The sequence below is a fragment of the Amblyomma mixtum genome, chromosome 1 (genome assembly GCF_055824585.1).
Source record: "Amblyomma mixtum isolate Tamu chromosome 1, ASM5582458v1, whole genome shotgun sequence".
NCBI classification, from domain to species: domain Eukaryota; kingdom Metazoa; phylum Arthropoda; class Arachnida; order Ixodida; family Ixodidae; genus Amblyomma; species Amblyomma mixtum.
In genome coordinates this window covers 34,629,411-34,643,441 of record NC_143012.1, presented here as the reverse complement: position 1 = coordinate 34,643,441, position 14,031 = coordinate 34,629,411, and the positions used below count along the sequence as shown (strand labels likewise).

The 14,031-nt window shown below is 50.6% G+C and overlaps 1 protein-coding gene across 2 annotated transcripts in view; it reads left to right on the top strand.

The window, feature by feature from the left end:
- Positions 1–13,876: 13,876 nt before the first annotated feature.
- Positions 13,877–14,031, top strand: part of LOC149365985 (uncharacterized) — a 195,152-nt gene continuing 194,997 nt past the window's right edge. For both annotated transcript variants that reach the window (XM_089547455.1, XM_089547453.1), the window contains exon 1: positions 13,877–14,019. The gene's annotated coding sequence lies outside the window, so the exon portion shown is untranslated. The remainder of the gene's footprint in view (positions 14,020–14,031) is intronic.

Below are 14,031 nucleotides of genomic sequence, written 5' to 3'. Positions count from 1 at the left end.
GATGAGATTAAGAAGTTTGCGGTAACACGGTGGCCGCAACTGGCAAAGGACAGGGTTAATTGGAGAAACATGAATGATAGGTGTAAAGTTAAAGGCCGGAAGCGGGCAGAGTGGGTGAGGGAACAGACGCGGATTAATGACATCCTAGTCGAAATCCAGAAGAAATGGGCTTGGGCAGGGCATGTAATGCGAAGGCAAGATAACCGCTGATCCTTAAAGGGCAGCTGCAGCACTTTTTTGAGAATTTCGCGATATTCAAAAATTGAAATCTATGTAGGCTGTAGGTAAAGCATGCCAAGTGTTTTTGCACTAGCATTTAAAATAGTGACGTAATCGACGACTGAATTTTGCGCTTCTCCTCAATACACCGGAGCAGTGCAGGGAAACTTAGCGTGACGTCAAAGAAGGTATGATTTCAAATTACCGCTGTCGTTCGCCACACCCTGCCCTGACGCGTTAGACGCTGTCAAACAACTCTCGGCAGGGTTCGCCTTCGGTGACGTTGGTTTTTTTTCTTCAAAGCAGGCGTTTGTGCGCTGAAAATATACCGATACCTTCAATGACGTCATCATGCGCCCCCCACTTGTCGTTGTGCGCTGCGGAGAAGCTTGAAGGGCGTCCGGATTTTAATCGGCGATTACTTCACTATTTCAAGTGCTAGCCCAAAAAGACTTCGCATGCTTTACCTGCAAGTTTCACACATTCGACCCTCTTAAGCTCGTTGATTTCTAAAACTTATGCAGTTTCCCTTTAAGGGTAACGGAGTTGATTCCAAGAGAAGGCAAACTTAGCAGGGAGCGGCAGAAAGTTAGGTGGGCGGATGAGATTAAGAAATTTGCGAGGACACGGTGGCCGCAACTGGCAAAGGACAGGGCTAATCGGAGAGGCATGGGAGAGGCCTTTGCCCTGCAGTGAGCATAGTCAGGCTGATGATGATGCTGGTGGTGGTGGGAGAGGCCTTTGCCCTGCACTGGGCGTAGTCAGGCTGACGGTGATGATGACTGAGTGATCGCCGGTCGTTGTTTCCTGTGTTTCTCACTAATTAGCACTGCTCCGTTCTTCGCTATCTGTTCGACGCAAGTACGCACGCACGTGTGTCGTTCGCGCAGGCGCAACATGCGCGTGTAAACACTACGCTCGTTGTTCACACGCGTGTCGTTCGCAGTGTCATCGTCGTCGGAAACATATACAGCCCCCCTTCGAGCGCGGGCATCAATTTTGCTTGCTCGTTCGCCAGGCATTGAACCGGACGCGGGCCCGGCGCCTCGCGTGTCGACGAAATAGCCCCGCTGTGCGCTAACCGCGCGAACGCTGACAGATTTTTTGATCGAGTGCAGACACCACCACCGTGCAGGTGTCGCGACAGTTGCCCCGGCGTAACTCGACGTTGGTCGCATATATACGAGGTCTCAGTTTGGACAGACGCGCGCACAAACGCCATCTGCGCCGCATGCAGGCCGCGCAGGCTTTTTTTTGCCTTTTTTTTTGTAATGTTCCGCCTTTTATTTATATAGTTTTTTGCTTGTTCTACGCCGGGGAAATTGATATTCCCCGTCAGTCTGCACGCTGCGTGAATTGTTGGGGGGCCAGCGCTCACAGACTGCCGTGCTGCCTATCTGCTGTGCAGGCTCGCGTAATTAGGTGCAGTAGCGCCATCTTTGAACAGCAGTGTAAGCTCGAACCCTCAGTTATTTGGCGTAGATTTTCTCGAAATTACCCCGGGCACTTAGAGGTAGAAGGCACTCAAGTAGTCTGGGCACTGCAGGGATGCCGGGAAATGTGGTCTTCGCATTTCGCTCTGGCAGTGGTTAATAATGGTAGTTAATTATTGGTTGTGAGAAAAGGAAAGGGTGCAGTAGCTGTCTCGCTCCTCGGTGGACCCTCGACCACGCAGTAGGAGAAAGTAGGATTTATAAAGTACCCGGAATTATCGGTACTAAGTGCTATGTTTAAACGTGCAGTCTTATCGCGCACTTTTCGCCTGTGATGAAACGTCGTCGTTCAGCGGCCGAACGCCCGAACCACAGACCCCCCCCCCCTCGTTTTGGAAGTGCTTTTATGACCTCCAAGCGCGCATGAAAGCAAACATTTACTTTCAGTGAATCGATTAAAGTAGTGAAAAACGGACTAATATAAAATACTGTATGCCGTGCACAGTGGAAGCACACATTTAGCATGCTTGTTTTACGTTCTTTGTGCTGTTGTTTCTGTTTTTTGTGTCACTGGCAAGTCGGTTGACGCATGGCCTGGCATTTATTGTTCACCAGTAAAAGTACTTTATAGCTTACAACCAACAAAGTAAGGGAGTTGCGCCTATTGTAGTTTTGATGACGATTTATCGTTGCCTGTCGTCTATCTTTTTTAACTCTAAAGGCTGAGATGCAGGCTTGGCTAAAATATGGTTGTTGACGGTTGTGACTACGCGTTGAAATGTGCGCCGAGCTCTCATAGCTTCGTAGGCCAGGTGCGCTGCGGCCAACTCTTTAGGCCTGAACGTCGCGTTCGCATCGATCGCGACCGATAGATGTCGTTGACTCCCGCGGCGGCGGCGACGCCTGGACGTCGACCACGCTCCGTCCGCGTGCTTGTCTCATTTGCATACGTCCTTGGTCGCGGCCGCCGCCTCGCGCGGCGCCGTTCCGACGGAAGACCGATGCGCCGAGCTATTGCGAAGCTTGGAGTCTGTGTCGGAACAGCTTTTAAATACAGGCGCTGAGCGTTTATTGCAGAGCGGGTGTCTGACGGATCAGTGCAATCCTTCATGTTTGGTGTCGGGCTGGGCCTACTCGTGGAAGGTTTGGCGGGAGTGGATGAAAGTGGTGAATGACAAACTACGGCACCCAACACATTGATAACCAAATTTCTGCACTTTGCAATGTGTATCCTTCCATAATTGACGAAGCTGCCAAATTTCTGCACTTTGCAATGTGTATCCTTCTATAATTGACGAAGCTGTAACTTGTAAAACCACTTGTCATTTCAAAAAGAAAATGAAGATGCTGTTTATGCGTACTACTCACCCATCAAATACTTGTGACATGTAGTGTTTGCAGCGATAGCCTCACTCCTGTCATATTTTCTATATTGTGTTGCGAACTGCAGCGTTACTGGTCTTTTTTTCTTTTCTCTTTGTAATCCCATGTGCCTTGATTAACTTTCAACTACTGTGAAAATGGAACTAAAGAGTTTGTTGAGTTTTTAATGAATCTGATCACCCTTCTGCTTTTGATGTGTGACCCGGGGTGAGGCCTCGTCAGGAAGAATGCCAGCAGCTTCTTCCTTTTGTCTCATCTCGTGGGCATGTACTGTGCATGCAAGTTCATGTCTGAATAAATGATTGATAGATAGATAGATAGATTGATTGATTGATTGATTGATTGATTGATTGATTGATTGATTGATTGATTGACATATGACGACTCTGACACGAGGGGTGGACAATGTAGATAACCAGGCAAGGTAACTGTTGTAGCCTGCCAGAAGCTGCGGTGCCAGCCGTGTGTTTCCTTCGCTCTTTCGTTTTTATGGTTTTATGGGGGTTTAACAAGTCCCAAAGTGACTTGGGCCGTATAAGGGGCGCCGTAGTGAAAGGCTCCGAAAATTTCGCCCACCTGGGGTTCGCATAGCGCACGGGCCTCTGGCGCGTCGCCTCCATCGAAATGCAATCGACCGCCATGGCCGGAATGACCTAGGTGCCCCACCTGCCTTCTAGGTTGCTTCTCATGCGATTTTTCGGTCACGGTCAACGACGCCGACGGCGGATTTTCTGAGACACGAACTACTTAACACTGTCGCTTTAATAAATAAAAAACGCGGGACTGTCGTCGTAACGATACGTAAGCGGGTTACACGGATGTTACAATACGTGTATGTAAGCAGCAGCTCGAACGCATTCAGCCGAACGATTGAGAGTTGCCGAAACGTCCATGCTTACTATGCCTTATCTTAATGCGAACATCAGAGACATTTCAGCGTCGTATGACTGGATGCGTCGGCTTTCACGCCAGCTAAGAGAGCGCGGTAACAGGAAGTGTAATTCGGCGCCGTCTAGCCGTAGCTTGAAAGCGTGGTTTTTGCACGGCATCTCGGTGAAAGTATGAACAGTGCTTTCTACCGTTCGAGTCGGTTTATGGAAGAGTTGGAAGAAAATAGCGCGAAAGCACACAGTGACGTAGGAGACGAAAACGAGTGGCGACGACACCAGGCGGTGTCGACTATGAGAAACGCCTGGGGTTGTCCGAAACAGTTTCGTCTGATTGGTCTTGGCGAGTGTTCGTGCAAGTCTGAGCTTTTACGCTTCATCGTATAGCGAAAGAGGCAGACACGGGGAATGGGATTCCTATTGACTATGAGACAGAGGCGGCGCGTTTGTCGATATATTTAGCAAAGTTTTATCCCGCCTCCCACTGAACGTCGCCGCCGCGCCACTCGCAGGAATATGAAGCGCGGGTGATAATAGAGGGCTTGCTCGGGCACATTTCGCGAGATAAGCGATACACGGCGCGTTAGGAACGAGACGCGATAACAAGGACTCGGGCGCGCATGTCTTGCTCCTTCCGCGCTAAGCACTCCTAATTGGGGGAGATTTAGCGTTGCGTGAGCCTGTATTCAGAGAAGCGGTTCTCCTGTGCGTGCGCAGCAGGCCCCTTCTGCGCATGCGCAAATAGCCCCGAGAGGCGCAGCTTGGTCACCGCTGAATCGGACCACGTTAGGGGATCGCACAATGCTGAACCTCTCTATTATGTGTCACCAACTACAGCAGCCCGTTAGAATGGTGACGACTCGAGAGCCGAACCCAAGTAGCCCCCGAAACGTCCGCCTTCCCTAGCCGGAGTCGAAACGGTGTTTCCAGAGTGCGTCCTCTTCCCCCCAGGTAGAGGGACCTGGCCTCCTTTCCGGGCACATGCTCCTCCCTTCACGGGGGCCTCCCATTATACTCCCCCCCCCCCCCCACCCCCCCCCCCCCCGCCGCTTGCACCACGGTGCCTCGTGTGTGATTTGTTGTAGGGCGGCCCGTGGCCCCTACCCAGCGGAGCCTCCGGCCCCGCGAACAGCACCTGCTGCTCGCTTGCGTTAGCGGCGCAGGTTTATCGCTTTGTTTTTCCCCTCCCCTTTGCCGTTGACTCCGGTGGCTTCGCGGCGCGCGCGCCTGCGGCACCTGCCCGCTTTCCTGCCGTTCCGGTGCGGGGCCTCCCTCGTTTTCGCTTTGTTGCGTGCAGCGTGTGCGGATTCCGAGAGAGCCTGGGGTTGTTTGTTGGCCGCGTCGTGAGCTGCGGATTTCGGAGGTCCTCGCCTTTCATTGGTAACGCCGTTCGACGATTCGTGATTATTCCTGAAGTGGCATGTTGCACGCGATTCGGCCGTGCGCCGTGGTCGAAGCTAAGCTGGTAACTATAGTTATATTCAAACTGTATATTGAAACTGTATATTGAAACTGTATATCCAAACTGTATATCCAAACTGTATATCCAAACTGTATGTCCGAACTATATGTCCGAACTATATGTCCAAACGCCGCCGCGGTGGCTCAGTGGCTATGGTGCTCGGCTGCTGACCCGAAAGACGCGGGTTCGATCCCGGCCGCGGCGGCTAGAATTTCTTTGGAGGAGAAATTCTAGAGGCCCGTGTACTGTGCGATGTCAGTGCACGTTAAAGAACCCCAGGTGGTCGAAATTTCCAGAGCCCTTCACTACGGCGTCTCTCATAGCCTTAGTCGCTTTGGGACGTTAAACCCCATAAAACAAACAAACAAACAAACATATGTCCAAACTATATGTCCAAACTCTATGTCCAAACTATATGTCCAAACTCTATGTCCAAACTCTATATCCAAACTCTATATCCAAACTCTATATCCAAACTATATATCCAAACTATATATCCAAACTATATATCCGAACTTCTGCGGAAAGTGACATCGACATGTTTGTTTTTGCAATAGAAACGGTTGAACTGGTGTTTTCTAAATATATATACGTTGCAGCGCCAGTGATGTGTGTCCGCGTGCTCTTTCCGATGTTATTTTATTGTTATTTTTTCGCTGCAACGCATTTCTTATGATACACCGACCTCAGCGAAGGCGTAGTCGTGTGAGCATCCGCCTCTCATGCGCGAGGTGCGGGTTTCGATCCCCAGCGCCGCCAGGTACCCACCGTTGATACAATAAGTACAAACTTTCCCCTGTATGGTGCCGGGCTTCTTTAGGGTGTAGTGCTTGGGACATGGGTCGATGACCCCACCTTGAGTAGAAGAGACAACTTTCTTTCTTACCGCTCTTTGGCCACAGTTGCCCTTAAAAATTAATCGGCATCTTATGAAACACGATGCGCCCCAAACTACCCCCGCCACAGCTGCAGAATTCGTGTTCGGTGCGACAAGTGTGGGCAGTATATACGCCTTTATGCACACTCGAACAGGTGTAGCGCGCACACATGCGCACTAAATCGGGAGTCAGCCTTCGAGGTGTGTTCGCGGAATACGTCGATGCTTGAACCGCCGCAGCTGTGTCGCGCATCTCCTCCGGCCTAACTTGTCAGTGGAGCATGCGTGGTATGGTGCTCCGTATACGTACCGCGCAACACGCCTCGTCTTGTACTGCACTCAACTATACTCAACGGCCAGCCCCGGCACCATTAAAAGCGCGCGTGCCCTGTATTTCCTTCCAACTTCGCTTGTCGGTTTTATTTGTCTGCAGCAGGTTCTGTAGTGTGACGATACGCTCACCTTTGCAGGCAGATTTTCCTCCTCTACGCCTCCCGCTGGGGCGCGGTCTTGCGCAGGAACGATAGTTAGGAGGTGGTTCTTCCGGCGTTGTATGTGGGTACGCGGCTTTCGGTTCCGCCTGCTGCGAGCCTTCCCGCTAGGTGGCAGTGGACTGCGGTAGACCGGGGATTAAGGGGCCCGCACCTTTTTGGTCCCAGCATATATACCTCTCACCTGCGGAGGGCGTCCCTCTCTACTACTGCTGCTGTTGCCTCGTCAATTCCTCGTGCCTTGGGGGAAAGTGAGGAAGAGGTCGCTGCGCATGCTTCAGAATGACGTTGCTCTCGCCATGTTAGCGTGTGATGCCAGGGCGGAGTCGAAGGAACGCGCATATGATGCGGGCGTTCACGGCAGAACGACGCTTCGCCCTGTCCTCTGGTTTGTACTACTACTACTACTACTACTACTACTACTACTACTACTACTACTACTACTGCTGCTGCTGCTGCTACTTTATTGACGGCAAATGCACGGAGCGTCGAGAAAATGCTGACCGAATCGCAAACCGTTTCAGGGTGCGCCAGTGTTTTTTGCGTGTTTGGCCTGTTTGTTAGAAAGGACAGCCGAGTTCCACGCGATTCCGAAGTGAAGGCGAGTAGAAAGTAAAAAAAAAAAAGAGCTGAAGGAATAAAGGCGAAAAGTGGTGGTCGTAAACCTCCCTCGGTTTACGCATGTCGCAGGCGCTTCGAGGTGTCGCAGGTTCGAGGAGGCTTACAGGAATCCGAGCAGGAGGGGAAGAGAGTTTGGCGGACGACTCGCTTGACTCCGTTTACTGTACGATTGCGAAAAAAAAAAGGTGTTTCCAGCCAGAGTTCCTGACGCTGCTGCTCGAAAAACCGAAGAGAAAACTTGCTGGAACTAAGAGCAAAGAGAGAACGCCAAGAACTCAGACTCAAGGAACGAAAACAAGAGGAGGATGCCTCATTCCACTGTTAATGTTGCTCAGGCCATGGTCGCCCCCCCCCACTCGTCCTCTTGGGCTCAGCCGCCCAGCCACTCAGCCATCTGGCCACCCTCCCCTTCTCCCGTCATTTGACCCGCGTCGCTGACGGAGACGTGTCTGTTGGCGCTCGCACCTGCTACGGGGAATGTCGAAACCACTTTGAGTGTCGAGTGAGGCATTGCGTCTATCCTCGACGGCACTAACATATTTTCTTCCTCTTTTACGGAGAACGGTGGGTGGGGTTGACTCTCTAATTCTTTTTGTTGTTTCTTTTTTATTTGGGGGTGTAGGCTTCGCTTTTTGCCCGCGCCACTACTTTGCGTTAAGCGACGCGGAAACAAGAGGCTTTCTCGTCCGGAAGGGAACGCAGTTTCAGCTCCGAACGCGCTAAAAGGGAGACGGGAAATATATGTAGTATGTGGGCGGTACTCTCTCTCTCACCAACACTACATAACCACGGGTAGAAGGAAGAGCGGGGGGGGGGGGGGGGGGGGGGCTTGTTATGGCCGAGTATGCTATAAAAATGCAGGGGTGCGGAACGACGCGAGATCGACGTAAGAAAAAGAAGACAAGAAAGAAGGCAGCGAAGTTCGCGCGCGAGCGGAGGAGTCGTCGTTCCGGGAATTTCCACCAACAGCGGAGTGCGTAGACCTCGTTCTCGCGCCTCCGGGCAGCGGCGCTGGCGGCGGTTCGCGTATCCGCGGACGTGGGACGAGGCAGTGCAGTCACCGTTGACGAGGAACAGCGGGCTCTCTCTCCATCTTTTGCGGTGCTCGGGTACGGCGGCTTTTGAGCGTCGCGGTCGGCACCCCTGAATCTTGTCACTCGTCTTGGGTCGTCGAGGGGCGAAGACATACGGCAGCCGTCGTCGCGGTGTCGTTTGACGCGTTTCTTTTTTTTCTTGCGATGCCGGGCACCGGCGTTGTGGGGTCACGATGGGATGTTAAAAGATAGTTGTTCCGGTTCTCCTCTTGGTGTTGCGAGGCGGCGATTAGCGCGTTATATACGCCGCTTTTAACACGGGGTGCTGAGTTACGCGCTCTGTTGTAGGGTGGCGTTTTAGTTTTCAAAGCGTTTCGGCTGTTGCTACGAGCGGAGGATATCGCGTTGTTTTGTGTTCTGTTCGCGGTCGCCTCGCACGGAGGCGTTGTTGGGAAGGCGCCTACGAGGAAGCAGAAGCGCAGTTGCTCACCGAGAGTGGGATAAAAATGGAAGACGAAAAAAAAGAAAACAAGACACATCGGTGTTAGATAGAGTAAACAAGTTTATTGTATATATACATGTCCCTCCTAGTGCTCCGGGGCCCCATATTTAGTATTCTCTACTTGTTCCATCTCCTACGGTGCTGCTTTTGAGGCGTAAAGCGCCCACTTATCTTAAATAACATCGGTTTTACAAGAAGCCGTCGGTGTTCGCAGCTCGCTGGCTGCATTATTGCCCGTTCTGCCTTTCAGGGTTGTGAACCCGTGTACGAGGTCGACCGTTTCCTGGAATTTGTTCTTTCCGCGAACAGAATCTATTTAGCTGAGTTGTGTCGCCTAAATGTCGGTTTTGGGATGCTTTGTGTAAAGCCGGTTTTTGACTGGTCGATGCTTTGCCACTTAGGTCATCTTGAGTGGCTAACAAACCGACTTTACGTGCGATACATTTTTGTGAAGCAACGTTGCGGCCAGCCGCAGTGGATGCAGTGGTTATGGCGCTCGGCTGCTGGCCCGAAAGGCGCGGGTTCGATTCCGGCCGCGCCGGTCGAATTTCGATGGAGGCGAAATTCTAGAGGCCCGTGTACTGTGCGGTGTCATTGCACGTTAAAGAACCCCAGGTGGTAGAAATTTCCGGAGCGCTTCACTACGGTGTCCCTCATAGCCTGAGTCGCTTTGGGACGTTAAACGCCGATAAACCTGAACCAACGTTGCGCATTATAAAGAACTTCTTGGTGACAAAAACGGCTGCTGTGGCATGGCGCCATATATCTTACGTGTTTGCGCGTTTCACGCGCACTATCCTAGCCCGTCTGACCTTCTTTCCTTGGGCGTTCGTATAGATCAAGTGTACGTAAGAAACGATGGCTCTTCCATTTAGTCTTTCCCGGCTTGCGTGACGCGCGTCTATCGGCCGACGAAAACGCTCCGGCCGCGGTTGACGTATGTTGCGGTGTACGATTTCCAACCCTGAAAGCATGGCGTCGTCGTTTGCGGTTTCCCAATCCGCGCGCACCAGTTGGGCTTCTTTGTTTATTTTTGTAATCTTCGTTTCTTTCTCTGGTATCGTTTTTCTTCGTTAGCGGTTGTGGCCTCCCTCTACGCTTTCGTCAGTTCGTGAAATTCTCGGTCTTCGGCTGGGCTCGCTTCTTCGAAGTGGTCCAAATGACCAGCTCCCCTGCAGCCGCGCGCGGTGAACAGGAGAGGGTGTCTCGAACGCTCTTACTCCATTTTGTTTTATTTATTTCGTATTCTTTGCTAGGATTTACGTTTGTTTGTTTCCTAGATTGACTGCGTATGTGTAACGAAAAGTTCTGCTGCTGTTGGCCTCTTTCTAGTTTTTCCGAATTTTGTGCCCGTATCCTTTTTCTTTTTTTTTTTGTTTTCTAATGTTCCCCATTTTGTTCGCCGTAGTCGCGCGTCTTGGCCGACGTAAAAGGGCCGACCTTGTGCGCACTTGTTTTCCTACGGCGATGGAGAGCCTCTCCTTCCTATCGTTCCTCTTTTGGTTGTCTCTACCCTATTTGCTTTACCGGTACCATTTTTCCTCCCTACTGTTACCGAGCACCCCATCCCCAATCCTTTGTTTTCTTGCTTGCTGATTTTTTTTGTCTCTTTTTTTGTCTTGTCGGGGGATCGTTGGCACGGTGCCAACGTGTTAGGTTGAGGCAAAAAAAGCAAACAAACAAACAAAGAAAGCGCTCTAAATCGCTTTCGTCCCGTCTGTCGCCCGCGTAGCATCAGCGGCTGGTCGGCCTTGGCCAATCGGTCTTGCGCTCCGCAATCGTAACCCGAGCGGTACAGGCAGCGGCGGCAGCCGGACGCGCTCTTCGAATTAAGACGGACCGAGGTTTCTGTCGGCCTTGCTTGCTACCCCGGCTTGTTGTGCGCTCCGGTTTGTTCGATTAGTTTGGCCCGTGTCTCTCTCCGCCTCGTACCGCGACGACGGCGGCGACAGTTTTACGGCTACCTCCATCCCCTCTACCTCCGTCTCCCGATTTCCCCCGTTATTCTACGGTTGGAGAACTAGCCGCTGAAGGTCACGACGTTCGCGAAAACAGTGATAAGAACCTAAGGGAAGGTCGTCCGTCTGTCAAAGCTTGTGGACGTTGGATTGGGCGGGCTCATTTTGGGTTCTTGGCGAGACAAGACCTCTGAGAGTTCGACGCGTCAACTGAAATGACGAGGCCCAAAGTGGAAACGCGTATCTCCTTGTCTGCATAGCTTCTGTTGTGTAAGGGGTCGTGAGTCTAATTTGCGTGCCGACCTGGTTTGAGGGGCTTGGATTGGATTGAAGTTGGCGATCGAAGCCGATTCTACGCTATGTGGTCTGCAGTGCAGTAGCCGATCTGGCGTTTAACCAAGAATCCGAAGGGCGCGGTTTGATTAAGTAGGCGAGCTGGTGTCGTGACACCGTTGGCTGCGGTTACCGACGAATGCGTGAAAGGCGAGCGCGTTGATCTGTCTGCCTATCTGCGGCTTCATAATACGGAATGCGTTCGTTTCGAAGGGCTTGGCCAGCGAGCTACAAGGGCGTGCGGGGCGACAACTTGCGCCCTCTTGCCGCTGGTTGTGTAACTGATTGTAGGGTTTGATTTGAAAGCTCGGTATAGGAGGTATGTTAACTGCTGTCCCAGTTCTGCTTCTGTTTTACCTTGCTGCCCTGTCAGACAAATATGCACTCGTTGGACTGTGAACGGACTCGTTGTGCACGACTGATTGTGCTTGCTCTGCTCGCGCCGTTCACGCCCTCGTAGGTTACGTTTTAAGTTTAAATTGCGCTGTGAGAGTGTATTGCATCGTATTGCGTCGTAGAAAAGATCGGAACTCTTTGTTGATTCATTTGCCTTCATAATTTAATGCAGTATTCTTAAGGCACTTATCAAGCCTTTAGTGGTTCGGAAAAGAACGTGCGTAGCAGACCAAGAAGAATGTGCAGCTAAGAACGAAGTCCAGCGAGCTCTTCTGATGTGTCATGCAGTTTGCAAAAAATTGCAGCTTTTTTTTTTTTTCGAAAACGCGCCAGCCAACCAATAGTTTTGGTGCTTCTGATTCTCTATATAGTCTTTTTACCAAATGAAGTATTTCTCTACTGCTGCCAAATTCTAATACGACCTAAGGCTGCTCTGAAGCTGCAGACTTAGGTTGCGCCACTATACGGTGCACTACATGGTGCACTGTATGGAGCGAAGTGCAAAATAGCATTTTACGCATTGCGCTTAGACTTTGTTACAGCGGTATCTACTTCTCTTGCCAAGATAACTAATAATATATCCTCCTGAGACCCGTGTATGGCAATTTGTCCAATATATTGGACATTAGCTTTTAAGCCAGTACTCCCGCGCCGAAAGATTCATCTTCATAAAACCCACTTGTCCAATACATTGGACAACTGGTGGCGCCATCTGTGCACCTTTTTTGAAATTAAACTGCTCACTTTCCCGCCAAAACACTTTGAAAACGGCGGCGTTCAGCGGCGCGGCGTTCTATGGCACCTGCCGGAGAAGTAAGTGTTGTTTCTGCGATTTTACCTACTTTGAACGAGTAAATTTTGTTGGATATCAATAAAGATAGAACAGAAAACATGTAGATATCATAATTGTAACTCTACATGACCTAACTTTTCTGTGCTTTCAATCTGATTTCACGTGTCCAATACGTTGGACGCTGGGACTCAGCCCGGTTATTTTGGCCGCGCTTTTGAGATGGCTTTCGCAATAACTGTAAACGAATACTGCTGGTATTTAACGGCTGAGGACGAAATAACGTCTTTTTTTGTTGTAGGAGACAGGCCTCGCGTTCCTGATGAGACGGCCGAAGCAGTTTTACAAAGAATTGCACAAGCCAACACATCAGTTGGTTGGTTTAGTTGGTTTATGGGGTTTAACGTCCCAAAGCAACTAAGGCTATGAGAGACGCCGTAGTGAAGGGCTCCGGAAATGTCGACCACCTGGGGTTCTTTAACGTGCACTGACATCGCACAGTACACCGGCCTCTAGAATTTCTCCTCCAAAGAAATTCCAGCCGCCGCAGCCGGGATCGAACCCGCGTCTTCTGGGTCAGCAGCCGAGCACCTTAACCACTGAGCCACCGCGGCGGCCTCCAACACATCAGACATTGACCTATCGGACAGCGACGACGACACTATTGTCGATCCAATAACAGCAAGAAACCCAAGAAACGTCAAGAAGCAAGGAACGTCAAGGAAAAAAAAACAACAAGAAACAGAGTGACAGTGAAGTTGAGTGGAGCCCACCATCAAAGCAAGCTCGACGAGGAGAGACCAACAAAAGTGCCTATCACTTCCCAAGGCTGTCTGACGCAGCTAACGCTGCGCGCTGCAAGTTTGAGGGGTGCACCATGAAAACAAAGTTTTTTTGCACAAAATGTCAGCAGTTCTGCATAACAAAAGACAGAAGATGCTTCGAAAAGGCACACAGCAAGTGAGCACAGCGAAACTTTTTTATTCAGTTGACGTATATTTTGCTACTTTGACTTTTGTCATAATAAAGTATTTTTTTCGCACAACTTTCACAGCTTTATCTGAAGTATTTTGTGGCACGCCCACTGGGTGGGAACATACGGCTAGAGTCCTAGTGTCCAATATATTGGACATCGTGCTGAGCTGAAACTATTAGTTCTGTTGATAAAATATCTCTCACTTTTCACCTTTGTACTCCTACCAGCTTATTCTGAAACCCTACAAAGTTTTTGTGCACTCAAATTCACTTCGGGTCTCAGGAGGATATTGCTTCCTCTAAATCGGAAAAGTCCTTTCCTTGGACAGCCGGCAAACGTTTCATGCGTCGTGTACGTCATGTATGAACATACGGAAGGCATTCGCTGTGTGTTAATATTTTGCCTGATTGGCAAAAGAATCTCTCATTAACTTATGTTCCCCCTTTACATTTTTCTTCGGTTGAGTTTCACGGGGGGTTCTTTTTTTTTTTGTGTTCTATTAATCTCCAGGTCCTGACGATCAAGCGCTACACGGGCGCGACACGGCCAACCTTTTCTTCGACGTGAGCCTTCCTCGCCAGAAGGGGGACCCCAAAGAGAAGCACACCGGGGCTTGCGCTTTCGCAAGCTGCTGCATCGGTCGGAGCTACTCCTTCGGTAAGCAGGCTC